A 23,012-nucleotide genomic window follows, 5' to 3' on the forward strand; every position below is an offset into this window, starting at 1 on the left:
ATGATTGTGGAATTCCTGGTGACAAAATATAACCACAATTCAACTGTGATTGCATATTCAAGTTCAACTTACATGTTAATTTACTAAATAACTTTGTGTAAAATTATGGAGAGTGTCACGGGATGAGTAACCATGTTTTCACCATTTTTCTGTATGTGGGAATTATTTTTGTGCTAGTGGTAATAACGTTAATACCAGTCTCACAAGGCACTTATGATAAGGCACAGGATAAAGTTAAATTTTTACGTTGCTAGGTTAAATAAGATTACTTTTTTTGTGTATGAAATGCTACTGAATTGTAAGTAAAGGCTGATTTTGAGTGAGTAAGGTACAAATATATGTTGTCTGTTTATTCAAGTATAATCTCAATCTGAAGCTTAACCATTACAGTGCTGTTAAAAGTATTCTTAATTTTTTTTAAATGAAAAAAATGTACTTAGTCAGTGTATATGTATGTCTAATTGAACTAGCATTAGATAACTAGTTTGTCGGAACTTGAGCAGAACTAATGTCTATTAGAAGACATTATATATCTTCATATATTTTCACAAAATTGTTTTCGACATTCAATGTTCATATTTATTGATTTGATTCTAGTTAACTTGTGTGTTTGACACAACTTAAATGTTTTGCAGGAAATTTATTACATAGATCTAAAGGCTCAAGGACCAAATAAAAAAAATGAAATGAAAACTTGTGGATCGATACCAAAATACCAGGAAAACACTACGTAGAAGTGGCGTTTTTGGTGCTGTGAGACAGCGTAACCAGCATGAATCTTACACCAGTTCTGTAGATGGTTTGACAGGTAAGCTGGATAATTGAATATAAATGGTACTGTAGAAGTTTTTAATGTAGGTTTATTCTTCTGCACTATTATAGTAACTTGTATAGTTCATTGTTAACCTCAATATTGTGAAGCACATAATATTTCTTTTCTTGAATGTATTTTTCTATTACCTTCCAGATTATGATAAAAACAACACTGACAGCATAGCTTGGTTTGATTACAATGTTGAGCCATGGAATTATGTGACTGAACACTGCAAGAAGACATTTGAATTGCCTTCGAGGCAAGAGTAAAACTATACAGGAAATGTTATCATTGTGGCCAGCATTGAAACAATCCCAACAACACTGGTAAGCATATCTCAGACATGATTGTTCTTTCATTAGTTGAATGCTGGTTGCTGATTCAAAGTGAACTTGTAGCCCTGAAAACAAAGCGAAAGACAAACCCTGGTTGTCATATTTATCCCAATTTATCCAACACTTCTGCAACCCATGCATTTTATTTTTTGTTCCTTCCCTAATTTAGCATCACCAATGGCACATTATAAATAAAGCACTCAATTGAAGCATACCACTGAAAAAAAGCTGTATGGTACATTTCAGTGATTGCGAGAACAACGGGTAAAACCTGTAGTATGTTACTGTACTACAATAGAAAAAAAACATAAAACGTTATGCAAGCCTGGTAACTCAGCACATTCCCAAAAGTATCATACATCGTTATTCGGTGTAATGCTTCAATTGTTGCGTAAGTGTCTTGTAATATTTTTTTGTCTAATATCATGTGTGTGTGGTTGTAATTTTAACTGAATCCTAGGTAAGGATGCACAGAGGGCTTTTCTAGATGGTGTAGGTAGGACACAGAGGGGTGGGAGGTGAGTCCCCCAAGAAGGTTCTGTTCCCCTCATACATGGTTGAAACATTGATTGACCTCCTGGATGCCCATGTTGTGTTCCAACATTTACTTAATCAAATCACCATTCATTTTCAATGTTGTGAATGAACTACATATGAAATGAAATAACTGAAGACTAAAATTGGTAAACGTGAAAAGTGGCTGGTAGCCCTCTAAGTAGTTCAAAGGGCGTATAAAGAGGTCACTAGTGTGCATGTTCTTACGGGCTGATGTGTGGAATGATGCGATTTCCCAACACTTTCGTTTTTGGCACTTAATACATTTACCACTTTTAGTCCTCAACTGTATACAATATAAAATTTGTTTCAAGTGCACATGGGCAAATCAGTATTGTACCCACTGTTTAAAAGTTTGTATGAAGACCACCATTTTGCTTAGTGACTACTTTTTTTTTGTATGTAGTGGAAGTGGCCATGACAAACAATTTATTTATAAGTCATGGATATAATAAACAGGGTATATCGTTTTTTAAAAAAATCATGTGGCAACTGAAGAAAATAATACCAGAAGTTGATTATTCGCCAAGCTGTAAAAAATCTTGTCTTCCCCATGCTTAGGACCAGCCATGATGGTGTATAGGGAGTGTGAGGGTAACACACCCCACAATTTCTTGATCTCGTCGAAAGTGGGGTGTTGTGATCAGCACCATGCCCCTGACCACCTTCACTCCCCATTGTTTTTCCCAGGTATACATGTTATTCGCTGGATCCACTTTGATAGTTGGGGAAAAATTCCCACGTTTTCCCATCCGGGAGTCGAGCCTGGATCCATCGCATGGTAGTCAGAGGAGTTACCAACTGAGCAACTATGTCTAAGCTGCAGAGATCATATTCCTTACGTTTTTAAAGGGGGGGGGGTTGACAGATTTGTCTCAGTCACATTTCTGAAGTGCACTTATACGTCATTCATTTCATGGGGTCCGTGGCAGAGTGGTTAGCACATAGCGCTACAATGCTAGGGGTTCTGGGTTCGAATCCTGGCCTGAGTATGAATGTTTGTGAGTGTCCATTCATCATATCATCACTCATTCCTGTCTCTGCAGATTAGCCAAAAAGTGGCACAAAGAAGCCGAAATAAAATAAATAAAATCAATGCAAAATTTCTTGGGGCATTTTCAGAAAGCATACGCACTTGATGGTATGTGAAGGACTAAGGTAAGAATGTGAAAAACTCAAAAAGACATGTGGTGACATAAAAACTTTCTTTCAGAGGATACCTACCTTTTTTTAGATTTTTAAAATGTATTTTAGGCTTAAATATTAACTTGAATCAAATACTTACAATTTCCCTTCATTCATGGTCATTTTATCATCTGGAAGATATAGAAATAGTGTGAAATATGTGGACATATTGTGAACTTTTTTCATTGTACATATTAATAGTTGATTGTCACTTGAAAACACCAAGAATTAAATAATTTGCACTGAATTTGCACTGCAGATTTTTTCTTCCCAAGTTTTAATATTGTTTTCTATTTAAAAAAAAAAGATTTGCCACATACAGCAATGAATGAGAAAAATAACCTCTGTCAATAGGCTTAATTGTAATGTTAACAATATTTTTTTCAGATACTAAAGCAGCTATAATACTGACTTGCTGTCAGTTGTGCTGCTCAAGTACCCAGATAAGGCATAAAAAAACTACCCACTGTGAAGGCGTCTCAGGATAGCTTTGTCACATAAAGGTAACCATTAAAGCTTAATAACTTATAAATTAATTATTTTGGGTGATGTTTGAATTGCAGATATATTAAGCAAATGTGACATCAAGTACAAATACAAATACAATACAATCCTACAAAAATAGGAGTTTCACATACCTCTTGGTTTTGGTTTGAGTTAGTGTTTTAAGTCCACTTTATGCACAGTAAGGCTAATCAAGACTGGACCTACAGTTTTAAAGTGGGATCCGAACCACTGTGCCATGTGCCTCCACCGGGTCTCGAACCTGGAACCCCTTGATTAAAAGGCCACGACGCTACCACTGCATCATCGGGGAGGTCTCCTGTATGTCTCTTTTACGCTATTTGTTGGTGTATCTTTATCAGTATTCTTCCATGATTCTATAAAGAAGTTAATTGATTTCATCCACTTAATGTTTCATGAAACTTAGCATATACCCTCTGAAAATGTTTGGACTACAGTACTTCCCCTTAGCATCACACCATGCCATGCATACACATGTAAAGTAAGGGGGGTAAATCTCCACACATTGTCTATATTTGCTACAGTTGAAGTGATGTGATCAGCATCACATCTCAGTGGCATTTACACCTCAGGTTTGCCCCCATGCACCCATTGATAAAATTCTAGGTGGATTGCATATAATTTCAGAAATGTAATACCAACAAGATCATCTTAAAAGTAAGGTATTACCAACTCTAGTCATTGTAATTTTGCCTCATGGGAACTCCATGTGCAGAACTGAATAATAAATGTGTTACTTAAAGATTTGCAATGCATTTACTTTCAATATAAAACCAGTAAGGAAAATTGTGCAAAGTATTGGATACTACATTATGTTATGGTACTCAAGTAATGGAATGTAATTCTGGTTTGGAGAACATTAAAGGGGTGGGCGTGGGAATATTTTTCACATATTGAGGCTTGCCAAAAAGTTTTAGGATGGTCAACGTACCAAGCTGTTTAATGCAAATGTCTCATATTATTCCTTACAAGTTTATACGTCGTATGCTTACGGAAACAGAGTGAAGGTAGTATTTTAGGTAGCTTATTAGATATGCAGAGTGTATTTGTTGTTAAATTGCATAACTAATATTTTCAATAATTCATTTCATAACTTGAAAGCCTGATAATTTTATGTATAAGCAATAATTATGTTTTCTTTTACTTGTGTTGGTCCTTCCAGCTGTATTAATTTGACAAAAAATTTAATTTGTAGGGAATTGGAGATGTTGAGCAATTCATTGAAAACAAGAACAGAAAATTGGCATCATATGGTCTCACAAGACCTCTTGTGATATTGGTGGGACCTTCTTTGAGAAACATTACCCATGAGAGTGCTTGTGGCTTCTTCTTCAAAAATCTGTGTACAATATTTCTACAAAATGTGACATGCACATTATGTCTGTGAATACTTTATTCATGTGGAGGGGAATAAACAATGCGGTTGATAATATAAGACGTAAGCGAGTTACTAAAGATATATCAGTGAAACTTACTTGTAAAAATTCTATTAATTTCGGTGGCCTCTGCCACCATCCACTTGGGAACTCGATGCTTCACTGTTAGGTTGACTTCCGGTTTCTGTTGTTTCCTCGACTACCACTAGGGGTGCTGGTGTAGCCATTTCGTCTGCTGCGTGCAATGGGTTTGAGCTGTTGTAATAACGGGAGCCAAACATGATGAGCCTGATCGCTGTTCATATTCAGCTTGTGCGGAAAGTGCATAATGGCATGCGTCTCTTTGATTTTGGTGTCGAGTAGGGTGTGTGATGTATGCCTAACTGAAACTTTTTGGATCCTGGGTTGGTTGAACTTTAGGTGCCTTGCTAGTCCAGTAGTGGGTTGGGATTTTTTTGCTTCTGCTAAGTGCTGTTGTATACGCTCGTTGACAGATCTGATGGATCTGCCAATGTAGTTGCACTGACACTGGGCATCATATACACCTGGATTGTCTAGTGGGGAAAGGAATGATCTCTTGTGTTTGCTTAGGGCAATGGCTATTTTGTTTATTGGTTTGTGTGCGAGTTTGATGTCACATTGTTCCAAGGTCTTGGCTAGGCTGTAGGATGTAGTCTGGTGGTAAGGGAAGGCAATCCATTTAGCTTTATCACTACTGGCTGGGTGGAGTAAGTTAGGTTGTCGTACTTGTATTTCTGCTTTGCTGCACCATGTGGAGAGTTGATGTACTGTGTATCCATTTTGAACTCGTATGTCCGTCACTATGTTAACTTCTTCCTTCAAATCTTCTTCAATTGAACAGTGCGAGAAAGCTCTTCTGTAGAAGTTAAGCCATAAATTGGCTTTATGTTGGGGAGGGTGGTTGGAAAGGGAGTGAATATACTGGATTCCTGCCCCAGTTTTTCTATGTATGGCTTAAATTCTACAGAGGAGCTTTCTCGCACTGTTCAAGTGAAGAAGATTTGAAGGAAGAAGTTACCATAATGGCGGACATAGGACTTCCAAATGGATACACAGTACATCAACCCTCCACATGGTGCAGCAAAGCAGAAATACAAGTACGACAACCTAACTTACTCCACCCAGCCAGTAGTGATAAAGCTAAATGGATTGCCTTCCCTTACCACCAGACTACATCCAACAGCCTAGCCAAGACCTTGGAACAATGTGACATCAAACTCGCACACAAACCAATAAACAAAATAGCCATTGCCCTAAGCAAACACAAGAGATCATTCCTTTCCCCACTAGACAATCCAGGTGTATATGATGCCCAGTGTCAGTGCAACTACATTGGCAGATCCATCAGATCTGTCAACGAGCGTATACAACAGCACTTAGCGGAAGCAAAAAAATCCCAACCCACTACTGGACTAGCAAGGCACCTAAAGTTCAACCAACCCAGGATCCAAAAAGTTTCAGTTAGGCATACATCACACACCCTACTCGACACCAAAATCAAAGAGACGCATGCCATTATGCACTTTCCGCACGAGCTGAATATGAACAGCGGTCAGGCTCATCATGTTTGGCTCCCATTATTACAACAGCTTACACCCATTGCACACAGCAGACAAAATGGCTACACCAGCACCCCTAGTGGTAGTCGAGGAAACAACAACAGAAACCGGAAGTCAACCTAACAGTGAAGCATCGAGTTCCCAAGTGGATGGTGGCAGAGGCCACCGAAATTAATAGAAGATTTACAAGCAAGTTTCGCGGATATATCTTTAGTAACTCACTTACGTCTTATAATACTTTGATTGACCTAATTGGATTGTGATTTCTTGTGATGAATGCTCTTTCTTTTTAATGAAAACTATTTGCAGTGCTAGTAATATTGTGAAATATATTAATTCTTAACCTAGATGTAAGTGTAGACTTGTGATACGTAACAAATTCAGATCTGTGCATTTTACCATGGAGCACGAAATGGTGGTGTTATATTTGTAACAACCATTATCCAAGTTTTTCATCACTTATATTGCACTTAAAATTTAAGCACATGGTATATTCAAATGGTGTATTAAAATGTCGTGATGATGGATTTTTGAGACTTTATTGGCATAAAATAATTCATAAACCACCACAGGAGAACACATCATGCAGCTTGTGATATTGAAAATACTGCAAGTTCTGATGTGCCTGTTGAATTTGAAAGCAGCGAAGAAAGTAATGATCAGGATATAGATACACATCTTCAATTAACTGATGATGACTTATTTGGGGAAAACATTGAGCTGGAATGTGTAACATTCATTTCACAGCTGTATGAAAGGGCAGATTTAACTAGGTCACAGATCCAACACATTATATCAGTGGTAACCAACTTCTATGGGCCTCTATTGTCATCCCTACAAACAGAAGTTAAGGCAGCATTTCAGTGACCAAACCCAAAGTAAGAATCTGTGGTAAGAAAACTTGGTTCTCTGGAGAATGTTTTTGATGGCATGTCATGGAAATATTTAAGAATAAAGTATTTAGAAAGCAACAAATATTTGGTTAAGCCTGTTGAATATACATTATCTTAGGGACAAGATTAGGAAACAGAACCTTTTCTGGCAAGCGTATCCTTACTTCAGTGCAATCCAAAGGACATTTCATTCCCCTACATAATATTCTCAGTGCTTTTTCTCTGTCTCTTTTGTATTTGAAAGAGTTGTCGATTATGTTGCACAGTTGTTGCAATCAGATATATTGTCAAATTTCATCGAAGCCAAATTATGGCAAAAAAGTTAGAGCTGTTTGAAACCAAAAAATTATTGCCTTTGTTAACCTATCTTGATGAATTTGAGACTAGCAATGCACTAGAATCAAATGCATGGATTAATAAATTAGAGGCAGTATATGCAAGCATTCCATGTTTGCATCCCGAATTCAGTTCTCTACTGGAAAATATTTTTTTTTAGTTTCGCTCTTCCATTCATCGGACAGAGTACAATTTGGAAATAATGCTACATTCAGGGTCTTGATTCAGGAGTTGATATATCTTGAAAATGAAGGCATATCAATAAACACAGAACAAGGGGAAGAAATATTTTTTTTAGTATTGGACTTGTATGTGGAGACAACTTCGGGGGACTCCATGGTATTGTTATGTTGAAAGTTTCTCTTCTTTGCATTCATGTAGATTCTGTAAAATTTTCAAAGACCGGCTGCAACGCAGCATTGACATAGGTAATGAGGTTTTTAAGAAGTAGATGTAATTATAGTGAAGATATTGCTATCAAAAATTAATCTTCAACTGGTATTAAAGAAGAGTGTGTATTTAATGAAATTTCATCTTTCCATGTGACAGAAAAATATTCAGTTGATATAATGCATGATTTGTCTTGAGGGTGGGTGGGTGGGTGGGTGGGTGTGTGTGTGTGTGTGTGTGTGTGTGTGTGTGTGTGTGTGTGTGTGTGTGTGTGTGTGTGTGTGTGTGTGTGAGAGAGAGAGAGAGAGAGAGAGAGAGAGAGAGAGAGAGAGAGAGAGAGAGAGAGAGAGAGAGAGAGAGAGATATATATCTCCTAAATGTCATGACATTACGTTATAACTATGAGGCTCTTTACGCTTGTTGAATTCTCATATTCAAGCTCTAGATGTTGTTTTTAATGAACAAAGCAACAGACCACCAATAAATAATTCCTTTTACGCTAAGTTTCAAGCATCAGTTGCAGCAGGTAGAACTATATGTATCCAAAGAGGTTTTAATACTCCCTTGATTTATTTTGGACCAGGTGCTGAAATAGAAACAGCATCTCTTGCCTATTTTGCAGAAATTTCTGATTTCTTGCTTACAAAGCTGTGAATAGGCTTAATCATGTATCTGCAAAGGGAACATTATACAAACAAGGAATTATATTAGTTACTGTCATAACAGATGATTTCCCACAATTTGGTGAAATAAGTGATATTTTAGCTGACCAGGACTCTTCTGTTTATTTTGTATGCAGCGAATTGAAAAAAAAAAAACAGTTTAAATAAGCATATTCATGCATATAAAGTATGTATAACACAAAGATATACTTGTGTTGCACACAGTGCTCTCATTGAACACAATCCAACATGTTTTGTAAATGTAAAGGATGACATGTATGTTCAAGGAATGCCATGTAGCAAAATTCTTCACCTTTAAGTAAGTCTTGAAGCTTTCCTGGCGACGAATGATTGAAAATATTCTCTCTGGCTATTGACCAGGTGAGTTGTGGAAAAGATTCCAAGCTTTTGAGAGCTAACGTCACTCTCATCTTCAGGGTAAAAGCTTGGAATCTTTTCCACAACTCACCTGATCGAAAGCCCAAGAGAATCTTTTCATTCTTCGCCTTTGTTCATATTTCCACTTTCATTATGTATGTATTATGTATGAATCCCTTACTAGATGACTTGTTTCCATTTAGCGATAACTTTGTTTCCTGTACCAACATTTTTATTTTTCATTGTTTTAATTTTTCAATAAATAACTGATCTTTACAATGATTGATATTGAGTCATATAAAGTTTTGAGAAGTTTCATAATTCCTGCCACAGTATGGTACATGATCATTCTTAAACATGTTGTGAGGTATTTCTAATGATATGTTCATTTTGTAACCATTTGGGTAATTTTATTTTCTTCTCTGAGGCATATTTGTATTTACACATTGTACTCAGTGCAAGTAAGAAGACTAAGTACAGAGATTAAAATGTGACTGTTCTAATTGTATTTGATGTACAGTTTATGCTCTGAAGTATTTTTTTTAAATTATATTATTTGAAAATGCTGCAACTTGTGCATTTTATTTTATCCTGATGTTATTTCTTCTCATATGATATTTTTGTGTTTTTTTAAGCATTGCATGCTCATGCAATGAAGAATTGAGATATAAATTGGTCCTAATTGTATATGAATTTTATGATATGAAGTATTTTTCCTATTTTCATATTCTCTGAATAAGGTGTAACATGCATCTTATTGTTAATTTTTTCTCATGACTTTATTATTTCTGTAAGGAAATTACATTGAAACATTTGAAAATATTTGTTTTACATGGATGTACATTTTATGTTATGAGAAAATTTAAAAAAAAGTTTATAACTGAAAAAGTCTGTAATTAAGAGATCCATCGAATGGTCTCATTTGATTTCCCTTGCGCAGCTTGATCCGTGATCATGTGTGAAGTGGCCAACTTAAAAACTTTTACTAGTTTTTATGTTCAAGGTCTGCCCTGAAATGGGGAAATCTGCATTCTTTTGCAGAGGCTTATTCTCCTACGTTATCTGGTATACCATCGGTAAACAAACTTGTTATACTGTATAGAAATTCATTAAATTAGGCACACACAGGAGATGTACTATGTATTTTCGCTGAAAATCTACCTAGTACATCTCCTGTGTGTGCCTAATTTAATGGATTGACATCTCTACGCTGGGAGGAACCAGGCAACGTCGACGTCTATAGTGTTTCAAAGGCAACAGATCCCGTTGCAGTAACACTTGCAGAGACAATTTTCACACAGGTAAAACAGCGCCAGCGAAAATGCAGGGGAAGCCAGGCCGGCTCGGTAGCTCAGTGGTAGAGCAATGGCACGGATTGCCAGAGACCCGGGTTCGAGTCCTGGTCGAGCCTGCATTTTTCGCTGAAAATCTACATGTATAGAAATTGTTGGAAAATTTGAAATTATCGATCATCTGGTTTTTTTTTTTACTTGCATGCCTGCCTTGTTTTTTTTAAATTCATTTGTATCTAATTAATATATAATACATACATACAATAAATAAGAATTGTGTAAAATTGGGCCAAATTTTCAGCATACGCCACAGTTTTCTTGTTTATGGTTTCTTCATGAATTTGTTTTTTTAGCACCAAGGATGCTCACATTCCAGCTAGTAAACTATGTAGTCATGTTTAACATATTTACCAAATTTGGTAATTGAGAATTTGTTTCCTCTAGACAAATAATTTGGAAATGATAAAAATATTGCATGGTAAAATTAGCCACATTTAGTAATTCTGAATAAATCATTGTGTTATTCTAAACAAATCATTTGGTAAACATAAATATAACTGCTTGATAACATCAGGCAAATTTAGTAGATTTTACTAAATTATTTTGTTCCTGTAGCAAAATATTTGGTAATGATAAACAACAATTAACCAGGTTTGGTAAATTTGATTAAATTATTTTGTTACCCAAAACAAATCATTTGGTACCCTTAAGTAAATACATTTGGTAAAAGAAGCAAATTTGGTAATTTTGACTAAATTATTTGGTTTTTCTAAACAAATGGGCTAGATTTGGTTAGATTTACCAAAATAATATTTGGTATTGGTAACCAAAAAATTGTTTATGACAAACAAATAGAACTTGACCAAATCTTTTGGTACTGGTGAACAATTGTTTGGTTGGCGCCTATTTAAACAAACTATTTGTTTGCCACTACCATTTTTTTGGTTAATCCAAACAAACATTTTTCTCTGTGTATTAAGCCACAATCTTCAATACACGAACACGACACACACCTTCAGACGGAGGATTATACTGGCGTCAGTTTGCAACGACAGAAAGGGAAGGAGAGCGAAGGCAGCGAGAGCGAAAAAAACAGACTGTAACGTGCGACTGTCGCGGACCCATTCACCGGGAAAGACAAGCGCTGACGCCGGGCCGCTTGCCGCAGAGTTTCGTAGCGAATGTCGGGGAATGCTCGTTCTATTAAAACACATTCAAAACTACTCTAGTTATGTGAATATGTTTATACTACATAGATATATATATATAGCCTACCGAAATATGATAACACGGAAAGAACTGCCCATTCGAAAACCATGGAACAGGAAAAATACTGTCAACTCCTCTATTTTCATTGATTTTAGACACTTTTGTGAAAAAAAGCCCAACCAAAAAAGCCGCGGAAAAAAACTCCGGTGTTTTTTTTTTTTTCAAAAAAGCCCGTTTCTTGCCGACCACTTCCAACTCAAGTATTTTATAAGCTATGTTATTAAAAGAAATATTCACAATCTATTTGCAAATATAATAGGCGTACATTAAGTACAAAAACATTCATTTTAGATTTTCTTCTTTCCTGTAACGTGCGTAAATCTGATAACTATTCGATATGGTGATATTCAGAAAAGTTTAGCACACAATTCATATGAAAGGTACAGTGTATTTTTTTTAATAACTTGATCAACGTCGAACAGGATGCAAATTGAGAGTTCAAAGATCGTTTGTACCTCAGTAAACCATCTGCAATTTTATCTTTTTACAGTCTGTAATTAATTAAATATGTTCGATGTATCAATTACATACTATACATATAAGTAAAACCTACTAAGCAATATTCTGGAATTATCTCTTTTTATGTTAATGAAATGAAAATTCGCCTAAGTTCTTATATCACGAAGATGAATGATGCAAACGATGGTAGGGCAAAGAGTCATGCCTTATTCATTCATTATATATAATTTCCAGTTTTGTTCATGTTTTGCACATTTCAAATATCTCAAATTCATTGTTCATGTGTCTTACATCTTTTAAATAAGTTTGGCTACTTAATGACCCATCATTATCTCACAGTTAATGTAGGTTACACACACAAACGCAGTGTTAATACATTACCCTACCAGAGATTATGCAGCCTGTGGTACTCACCTGCAAAGAAAAGAAAATGAATAATTTAAAACAAAGTAATAACTAGTCCACGAATTTTTAGGTTCTACAAAGTGGGATTTTAGGTACCTAAAATAGGCTCTAAAAGTCCTAAAATAGGTTCTAAAAATCCCAAAATAGGCTCTTAAAATCCCAAAATAGGCTCTTAAAATCCCAAAATAGGTTCTAAAAATCCCAAAATAGGCTCTTAAAATCCCAAAATAGGCTCTTAAAATCACAAAATAGGCTCTTAAAATCCCAAAATAGGCTCTAAAAGTCCTAAAATAGGTTCTAAAAATCCCAAAATAGGCTCTTAAAATCCCAAAATAGGCTCTTAAAATCACAAAATAGGTTCTAAAAATCCCAAAATAGGTTCTAAAAATCCTAAAATAGGCTCTTAAAATCCTAAAATAGGCTCTTAAAATCCTAAAATAGGTTCTAATAATCCTGACGTAGGTTCCAAATACTTCAAATGGTACAAAATTCCTGAAAAATACTGATTAGATGCAATCGTTAAAAACAAAATTTCACCAGAACCGTAAGAAATTTTAATATATATATATATATATATATATATACACACACACACACATACATACATAACAATCAAATATTAATTTTCTAACCAAATTTTCATTTCTTTACATCATTTTGAAAACTATCCCCAAAATATTGTAATACTATACTTGTGCTGTTAGCAAATGTTAGTTGTTAATATGAAAAATGAAATACGTACGTATAATTTGCTGCACAATATCAGGGTGACTAGTCACTTGGAATCACCTTGAATTCCGGGAATGATAGGTGAATTATTGGCTCTGGAAAGTATGTGTGAATTTTGGTAAAACATAAAAAATAAAAAAATAAAAAGGTACAAGCAGATTTTTTCTTTATTCATTTTTATTTCTCCGTAGACGTGAAAAATCACGACTTTAAAAATACAAATCCCATTAAATTTATACACATTTACAAATGACCTGAGTTTAGCTTTAATTGTTATTTTTACCGAGCGAGAAAATGAGAACTGCATGGAAAATAAAACAGAATTTTCTCAATCCGTTTACTTTGTTAGTGTCTTTTGCAGAACAATCCATCTGATAGACGGATGATTATTGAAAAATATGATATTTTGAAGTTGATTGGTAAATTTTGGGGTGCATTGGAATCACACAGACCCTATATTGTTAATATATTTGTGTGGGTGGCTGGTGAGAGTTGGGAATACGAAAGGTTGGAATAGGAAAAACATTTGCTTGTACCCTTTAAATTGTGGAAAGTTCGCCTTGAAAACCGGGAATTTACTTAAATTTTGTCATGGTCCTATAGTGACCCTCCTAAATCTTTTTTTCGTGTCATCTCCACAGTGAAACTCCGCCTGTTGTCTGTGAGGATCATTTTACATGCTGAAAATTATCTTTCAACAGTAGTGCAAATTTCAATGCCTTCACAGGGCGTGAATGTCAAAAAGGTCTGCGTCGTTGCCTTGCAATCAAGGAGTCGCGGGTTCGAACCCGGTGGAGGTACATAGTGGTTCGGATCCCACTTTAGACTGTAGGTCCAGTCCCGATTAGCCTTACTGTGCATAAAGTGGACTTACAACACCAAATCAATCAATCAATCAAAAACCAAAAAGGTCCGAAGTGATGCGAAATTGAGCAAGACCACACGGATCAGAAGATTACCCTGCCCTTTGGCAGTAGAGGCGATTGGGTGCCAAATCTGGGAAAGGGGGGGACAGTTTACTTTCTCTTAATAAGCAAGGATTACCGTTAAGAGTCCATAGTCCGGAGTGACGGCGATTGGGCTCCACAACCTGGGGGGGGGGGGGGGCAAAAACAGTATATTTTCATTTCTATATAGGATTTAGCATAGTGCGGGGACAAAAGTTACGAAAAGTGGGGTGACAGTTGCCCCCCGCCTAATCGCCGCCACAGGTCCGGAGGCAAAAAGTATGGGGAACTAGGAACTCTAATCGCCGTCACTGTTGCAGCTAATGGTGGCTTCAGATCTTTTGTTTTGTTTAGAGCTTTGACATCATAGACTTGGAGGATGAGAAATGAACAGAAAACGTTTCAAACACCCAAGTCATTGAATTATTTCGTTACCAAACGGAATAAATACGTATATACACAAACTCTGTAAAACCTAAAAAAATATATAAGAACCTAAAAAATGGTTTATTTTAGGCACACAAACCTAAAACAGGTTCTAGCAAGCAAAATAGATTATTTTAGGTACTATAAAACTTGGTCAGTTGTTGCGTTTTTTAATGAAACGCTGACATAACTTGTTATTTCTTATTTACCTGCAAAGGAAAAAATAGGTTTAAAACATAAAATCCGAGGTCTAGTAATAACATAGTAAAATAATAATAAGTACAGTGGCTTCATATTGTTATTGTGCCGTTAGAATGCGGCTCGCATAGCGACTGGAAGCACACGGCATGCCGGCAAAATCGGATATACGTATACCTTAATTCAAGCGTTCTAGCGGCACAGCAATGAAATGAATGCACTTCTAGATTTATTTGTTTTTCAAGTTGTTATCAAGTTGTTATCAAAACTGCATGCTAATAGTTTTAAAATACCCTGCCAATTACTTGAATTACTTGACTTAGCATCAACAACACTGCAATCATTTTATATCAGTAGTAGCATTTTTTTTGCATCGTTGAGTATTTGAAAATAAAATCCCTACAAAAATATTTGGATGAAATGATGAGATGACAGGTGAGTGGACAAGGTTACATAATTTAGAACTGCATAATTTGTATTCATGTCCAGATATTATTAGAATATTTAAATCAAGAAGACTTAGGTGGACAGGCCATGTGGCACGAATGAGAGAGGAAATAAGAGTTTACAGGATTGTTGTTGGGAAACCTGGTGGTAAGAGACCTGTAGGAAGGCCTAGACAAGGATGGATGGATAATGTTGAGATGGACCTAAAGTAAATCGGTAAAAGATGGAAAAGATTGGATTGATCTTGCCCAGGATAGGGACAGATGGACTCTGCTTGTGTTGCTGCAGCCATATAAATCTTTGGGTTTAAGGCTAGAGAGTGAGTGAGTGAGTTAGTTAGTTATCGTTGTGGTTTTGGCAAGTCAACAATATATAGCAATTTTAATATTGCTACAAGTACAGAAAAGAACGGTAACATTATTCGAAACGAATCCTTGCTTCTCTTTCTTCTTTGGCTTCAGGACAAATTCGTCTTATTTTACACAGCCGACTTATATTCCCCAGTCTTCCTCGATCCGAGTTCTGTGTTTGTCAATAATTCCGAATAGGGACGTCTCCAGAAAGAAGCGACTGCACTTTCCTTTCGCTTCCGAGTTGTTCCCCTGACATTTCCCAGCTGCCCATATTCGCCTCCTGGCTTTACACACGCTTTAGAACCGATTCTCAGGCTTCCTCCCAACTAACTACGTTTGCTTTCCTTTCACTACAATGATTGTTAATTGATTTCTGCTAAATTCAATTTTCAGACTTTTCTTTTACTTCCGAGTCGGCATGACATCAGGAAAAAATTTACTACTTTAATGCAATTCAATAGCCAATTCCCAAACCTCCACTGGACCAATTCTTATTCCTTACAAGAGTTCTTCATTCCTCTAGATCTTGAGAGATAATTTTGTTTCCGGAATACCTGCTTCGATTATCGTGGCTTTTTGTTCAATTTACAGACAATTTTTTAATTTTCAGTTTAATTTTAATACACAGCTACTTTCTTTTCCTAACTCTAGCATCAACTTTGGATTGTCCCTAAAATATTAAAATTGTTATGACTTAGTCCACACACTATCGGACAATAACTACTTCAGGATGTTTGCCCTTCGCTTCATTAAAGAGTCACTTTACCCGTTTTTCCAGACGATTGAAAACTATATACATGAACAAACCAGATTATTGAGAATAGAAGTATCAAGATCTAGGTTTGTATCGTAGTAATCGTGATGATGGCGTTACATAAAAAAATTAATATTGTCATTATAATTTCATCTCAAGTATCAATTTAGAAGAGTACGGTCTGATGGATGAAAAAATACTTTCGAAAGAGAGAGAGGGGCAGAAGGAGGGATAGAATGCTTCCCCCCTACGCCCCCCCGGAAAAAGAAAGAGAAAGCAAAGAATACTCTCTCTCTTTTCTCTCCCTTGTCCATCTCTCTCTCTCTCTCCTCGTACTTTCCTCATCTTTTTCTTTCTTTAGTCGCCTCTCTCCCTTCTATCTTTTCTTTTTTTCGTCGAGGGGAGGGGGAGAGACGGTGGGGGGCACCTGCTTCCTCTTTCTCCTCCCTCCCTCTCTCCCTCCTTGTTTATCTTTCTCTCTCGCCCTCTCTTGACCTCTCTTCTTCTCTCTCTCTCTCTCTGCGAAAGAGGGAGAGAGGGAGAGAGAGAGAGAGAGAGAGAGAGAGAGAAGGATAGAAGAGAAAAGGAATGAAAGAGGGGGGGATGTCTCTATCTCTCTTTCCTTTCTCTCTCTCTCTCTCTCTCTCTCTCACCTCCTTTCCAATGGAAGGAAAAGAAAGAGAGAGAGAGAGAGAGGAAGAAAAAAGGAAAGAAGAAAGAGAAAACTCCCTCTCTGTGTGTCTCTCCTCTCATTCTCCCTTCTTTATAGTCTACGGGACGTGATCACTACGAAAAGGATCAATTTTGCATAAGGTCCATCGTTCCCATAAGTGAACAGCAAAATAAGCCGCGAAACTTAAAAAATGCTGAACTTTGACGTCAGGAGAAAGGACACCCAACATATACACGTGAAGCGTCAATCAGTTGGCCGAAGTGGTCAATGCATATGTATACTTGCAACGACAGAAAGAAACCTAATTTACACACAAAACTTCAAATCTAAAACAGCAAGCCAGTTATCATACTCCACTTACACGAACGCTCAAGCAAAGTCGTATGAGCTGCATCGTTATTTCAATGTAAACCTCGGACAATCACGGCCATATGACGACTGCCACGGAGATTGCCTTATCAGACTTTTATCCTGCAGCCTTTATAGCGACATAAAAGGCAGAAACTGCCAACCTGCACGGCGCGAAGCTAATCAATTCCGGGACTCTTAGAAAACAAGCGTATCTGAGATTCTCGAGATGAAAATGCCTTCCTTATCAGGGGTCTTGACGTCAGGAACACGACAGCAAGTGTTGTCTGCTGAAGGAATCAGTCCCGTCTCTGCACTGCACGGAAAATTATTTCTTAGCGGAGAGATAGATGTAAACTGAATTAACTGTTGGGAACAAAACTCTCAATTCCTGCGAGAAATTTGTTTTGTATAATTCTCGTTTTACTGGTTATTTCTTGTCACTATTCTACGTAGATGGGTGCTCGTCTCCGAATTATCAGAAAGGCGATTCTAAATTCTGTTGGATTCATAATCGAATCCTGAATCGTAACAGGTTCTTGGCTTGATCCCACGAACCTCACAGTTCGTTACGGAATCATGAATTCCAAATCATAATCACAGGATATTAAGTTCGAAATCAGAATCCCTCCGGATCCCGAAACCAGAATCCCTCCTGATCCCGAAACCAGAATCCCTCCGGATCCCGAAACCAGAATCCCTCCGGATCCCGAAACCAGAATCCCTCCGGATCCCGAAACAAGAATCCCCGGATCCCGAAGGTTCGAAACCGGAATCCCCGGATCCTAGGTTCGAAATCCCGGATCCTAGGTTCGAAATCCCGGATCCTAGGTTCGAAATCCCGGATCCTAGGTTCAAAATCAGAAATGAAAAGATCATTTTTTTAAAAACTGGAAATATGTCAATTTTTAAATTATTTGCTAATTCGTATGCTCTAATAATGTGCATTATTTGCAAATAATTTTTGTCCTACAGTTTGACTAAAAGTCCTACATTCGTGACAGCATGTCCTACTTTTCCACTATAGTGATCTGGTTGGTAACCCTATGCAAAGGGAACTCTCGTCTCTGGAAGACGTTCGTTGATATCTGACTATGAATCACGATAAAGGATTCTCTATATCATTTCCGGGTAGAAATATTTTTAACGATTATCTTCACAGCGTCAGTCTCTAACAGAACATTCCCCGAATGGACGCAAATGACACATTACGGCTGGGAAAGAAGGAGTGAACCTGGCAGTATTTCAGAATCATCTCGCTCCCAATGAATACTTTCGTCTGGGAAACAACCACACGTGGTTTTCAACCCCGGCAAGCAAGGTGAAGAATTCGAAAGGCAGGTAAGGGACAGTTGATTGCTTTGAGACCACTTTACCTCCCTCTGGGTCCCTTTGTACCACCGCGTGTTCCTGATCCAGGAATCTCAGTCCGTATCACGTTTCCCGATTGTTCCTGGAATCCTTACCCATTTGCCTTCCATCGTGGGTCCTTTATTTTGCTCCTCCGCGGTGCCAAAAACACCTTTTGGGAAAGGGACGGAAATGTGGAGTGATGGTGAAAGGGTGCATATTTTTAGAAAGTGCCCTTTGTCTGCAGATTTCCGTCAGGCAAGTATGGTATTCAATAGCAAGCAAATTCATTACCCAGACATGGATTCTAAAAGTGTTTCGAATAATCCTGCTTTTGTCGCTCGAACGACAATGCAGACCGTTTTCACAATAAACTTTACTTACTCCAACTGGCCATAATCTCATTGTTGAAGATCCATATAGTTACAGCGTAGTTGTCTTTTTACACTGAAACAAAACAACAAACGAGAAAACCCAAACAAAAAGTAAAGAAAATAAATTCAAGACGGCAAACCTGACGGCTTGACTTTCTTATGTCCATTGAAGTTTGGAAGAAAAATAAAACTCTCAAAAAAATAACATGAACACATGTTGGAAGGCCTGGGTGAGAAGCAGAAAGAGACAGACAGAGAGAGAATCGAAAATAAAGAATTTTGAGAGTGGGTGAGAAAGGGAGGAAGACGGTAAGAATAAAAACCGTACTTGCCTTTCAAGTACAATTCATATTTTACCTCGAATTGGGAAAAATCACGCTTTCTTAACCACCGATGAAACAGTATAAAAGCGTCATCTTCAGCCTTTCCGATGGCGTAGTGGTAACGTCGTCGCCTTGTAATCAATCTCGTGTTCGATACCCGGTGGAGGCACAATGCACAGTGGTTTGTATCCCACTTTAAACTGTAGGTCCAGACCTAATCAATCAAAAGCATGATCTTCATTCACAATTAATATATGAACAGTGTCATACACATATAAACGCACACACACGCAACGGATTAATTGACCAAAAGGAAACTTCATTTTTAAATCCCCGCTTCAGAAGGCCATCAATGGACGTCCGCAGGATTTTTTCCAGGGAGTAGCAAGCAAGGTAATTTTTTCTCCAGAAGGGGGAAAAGGAGACACATGGAAAATGAAAGTCAACCAAAAATTATGTATTTCACACATATAATTTCATTTTAGCCACAATAATATGTGTTAATTATTGCATTAACACCATAAATTCAAATTTAAGCAATGTTTTTTTTAGGGAACTACACTCTTTTAGGGGAAAATGTGACTTGTTTGCCCCCCCTGAAAAAAATACCTTCCTTGCCCCTCCCTGGAAAAAATCCTGCGGACGTCCCTGGTGACCCCCCTAAAAAAACACTGCTTCAGTCTGAAATTATCATGTTCCTTCAACACCCTTATAATAATTAAGAAATTACTGTGACAAATGAAATTGTGTGTCAAATGTATACTTTTTGGGTGGCCATTCATTTTTCGGTGGGCGCAGGTGTCAGAAACGCCTTTGAGGAGTTCCTTCAGTCCAAAACGTCGAACGTCTATGAAAGTGGCATTAATGCACTAGTGCCTCGTTGGGAGAAGTATATGGTGTATATTTGGATTAATAAAAGTTCCTTTCCACAGACTTACTGTTGTTTGATGTTTCACTGCCAAATCCGAGCCGACATTTCATGTGCAACAATCTAATAATACGTATCATATCACATATAACTTTATTCTCTTCGAGTTGCAACGTGTACTGTCTTTGTAATGCAGCTTGTTAGAGGCGCGATAGTCATACGGAAGAATAATACTTAATACCAGGTTGCGCTGACTTATTAATTTTTGTGCGTAAGACACTACGTTTCAGCTGCAGCAACTGCGAAAATAATATTAATTATCGTTCAAGTATCAAGGTACTGCAGAGAACCACAAAAGGTATTGGAAGTAAAACGCTTTAGAAGCGTTACGTTTCGCATTGTACGTATTCGCCTACGGACAGCAATTCCAAGAGCATATAAAAAATCCATGAAATCATCGTACCTGGAATCCTGATAGTAGCTTAATAGGGGTACATGCGCGGTTACATCTCAAAGATCAAAGCGACATAATTTCATAAATTCCGACAGCTATAATTGCTGGGGTAAGCCACAAGCAAGATTATTAACACAGTGAGTACGCGAATACGGTTGAGGCGTAACGAACATGTACGACATATGCATGCAATGTCCGTTCTTCAGACCGCACCTCTCTCACGTAGACAACCTATAAAAGTCTTCATGCACCTCGGATCTCAATCATAGATGGCGCCACTATGGTAATTCACAGCGCCGAGTTTTTGACATTTGATCCCTGATGTATCGGAAGAACGGAATGGCAGGGAAGATTTCTTAATTACGAAGTTCCTAATGATGCTCACGTCCCTGCAACAAACGGTACATGAAGATAGCGAAAATCAAAACAACTGAAGGACGCGCAAGTTCTTGAGCGACGACGTTCAATATGGTCAACGGTCTATATAGCTACCGCGAAAGTAATTATGTACATTCGCTTTCTTGCTTTGTTGTAAACAGAAAACCGACTGTAACAATTTCGATCTCCACCCACTCTTACCTGTGTCGTCAAACACGGATTCTATTGGAGGTGAAATCTGCAGAAGTTTCCCTCGATACAAAAACACTTCTCGTCGAAAATATGAAATATTCAATCACTCTGACGCCCCCAGGATATAGAGGGGGATTTGTGTGTCCTGTCTCTCCCCCAGTCCCAGTGTCTGTCCTTTCATATTCTTTATGTAATCGTCATTCATTCTAATCTTAACGATCAACTTAACAAGGTACAAAAATCGCTCGCTGATACGCACTATAGAGATCTCCAAATCCGGAGGCAATCTAGATTTCTTTTCCTCTGCTGAAGCAAATTTTTGTGAGGAATTTGAGTCGAGAGAGTTGTGAATGCGCTCCTGTGAATATGAGCAATCTTTTGAAGAGTTCGTGCCTATAACGTCCTGCGTCTGGCGATTACGCAGGCTCTTGTAGAACGACAGGGATGAGGGATTGAATTTATACCTGGTTACTTACAGTTGATTTTTTCATATAGCCTACCTTTCCACAGTAAAGTACGAAATTAATCGCAACACGACAACGAACTGTGTTCAACTTAATACTTTGTCTTCAAAGACGTACATCCTCGAACAACAAAGAAATAAGTCCTGAGTGAAATAAAATTGGATTGACGTCTGAAAACTAACGCTGTGACTTAGTGACGAAGTCTTCCCTCCGTGTATTTGCAAGAGCATACATTTGTTGCATGAGGTTCACAAATGTGAAATAAATAAATATATATATATGTATGCATTGTCCAGACTTTTCATGTTTTTTAAAAAATATTATGATTTTCTTCCTTGCTTCTTCCACTTTTTTTGCCCCGTGTCCAGTTTCCTTACTTTTACAGGATTTGCAATCAGCTTGCCTGGGTATGCTCATGGGGGGCTTTCTGTGGCCGTCTCCTCCACTACGGTGTGCGGAAGAGCAGCTCTGTACAGTCCTTTGTTTAGAAATAATAGTATTTTTGTTCTGTTTACCTAACTAAACGACTCCCGGAATGACACGAGAGCGCAATCGCGGTTACGACGAAAGTAAAACAATCTTCTCTTAAACACCTCTGTACTTTTAGCATGAAAATGCTGCAAGTCGCGGGCACGGCGCACTGTAGAGGCCGTTGCATCATTCTATTTCATGCGAACATTTCTCCTGGGATCGCCTTAGTACGCGACTAGTTTCCTTGCAAAATTAAATTATATATATATTGGATAGCACACTAATTACAGGTTGCTGACTCCCCATGAAGGACATTCTTATTCTAATTTTTCACATTAATTAAGAATGTGTCTTTATCAACATCTCTCCACGACGAGAAAGCAGACACACGTGAAGTATGCTTAACAAAAATGTGGATTACTGTCCGTTGGGGCAATTTGCTTAACGCAAACATTAAGAAGTGAACAACCCTTATCAAAAGGGGGCAAGAGCATTTCAGCACGTGCATATCAGGAACTGCAACATCTAGGGCGTGGCAGTTGCCAATCATTTCAGCAAATAAATTTCGCCACCCACGCCATTTTATGTTGCAAGCCACACGACAATAGCCGGTTTTTGTTTTAGAAGCAGCTTAGCGGTGTTTGCTCTACGTTTTCACTTTCGCCCCGCTAAACATTAAGTTCCGCAATTTGAATGTTATTAACAAAGATTTCCATTAATCTGTGTTTGCATATGCATTTTGCAAGGCGGAGCAGCCTACCAAATTTGGAAGCAATAAGACTCTTCAAAACAGCTGCCTCAAGTAAACG

At 37.5% G+C, this 23,012-nt stretch overlaps 1 protein-coding gene, 1 long non-coding RNA gene and 1 other non-coding gene across 3 annotated transcripts in view; 2 read left to right on the plus strand and 1 right to left on the minus strand.

Annotated features, from left to right (window-relative positions):
- The window catches only part of Shrm (shroom), a 510,449-nt gene that overhangs the window by 418,969 nt on the left and 68,468 nt on the right, over positions 1–23,012 (minus strand). The window lies entirely within an intron of this gene.
- On the plus strand, positions 51–5,871 carry LOC145991397 (uncharacterized). Its single transcript, XR_014442053.1, has 4 exons — positions 51–808; positions 968–1,140; positions 3,277–3,392; positions 4,610–5,871. It is a non-coding gene; the product is annotated as an uncharacterized LOC145991397 (long non-coding RNA).
- TRNAS-GGA (transfer RNA serine (anticodon GGA)) lies at positions 10,370–10,440 on the plus strand. The gene has a single exon. It is a non-coding gene; the product is annotated as a tRNA-Ser (tRNA).

This window comes from Lepisma saccharinum, chromosome 8 (assembly GCF_977018435.1).
Source record: "Lepisma saccharinum chromosome 8, izLepSacc3.1, whole genome shotgun sequence".
Classification (NCBI taxonomy): Eukaryota; Metazoa; Arthropoda; class Insecta; order Zygentoma; family Lepismatidae; genus Lepisma; species Lepisma saccharinum.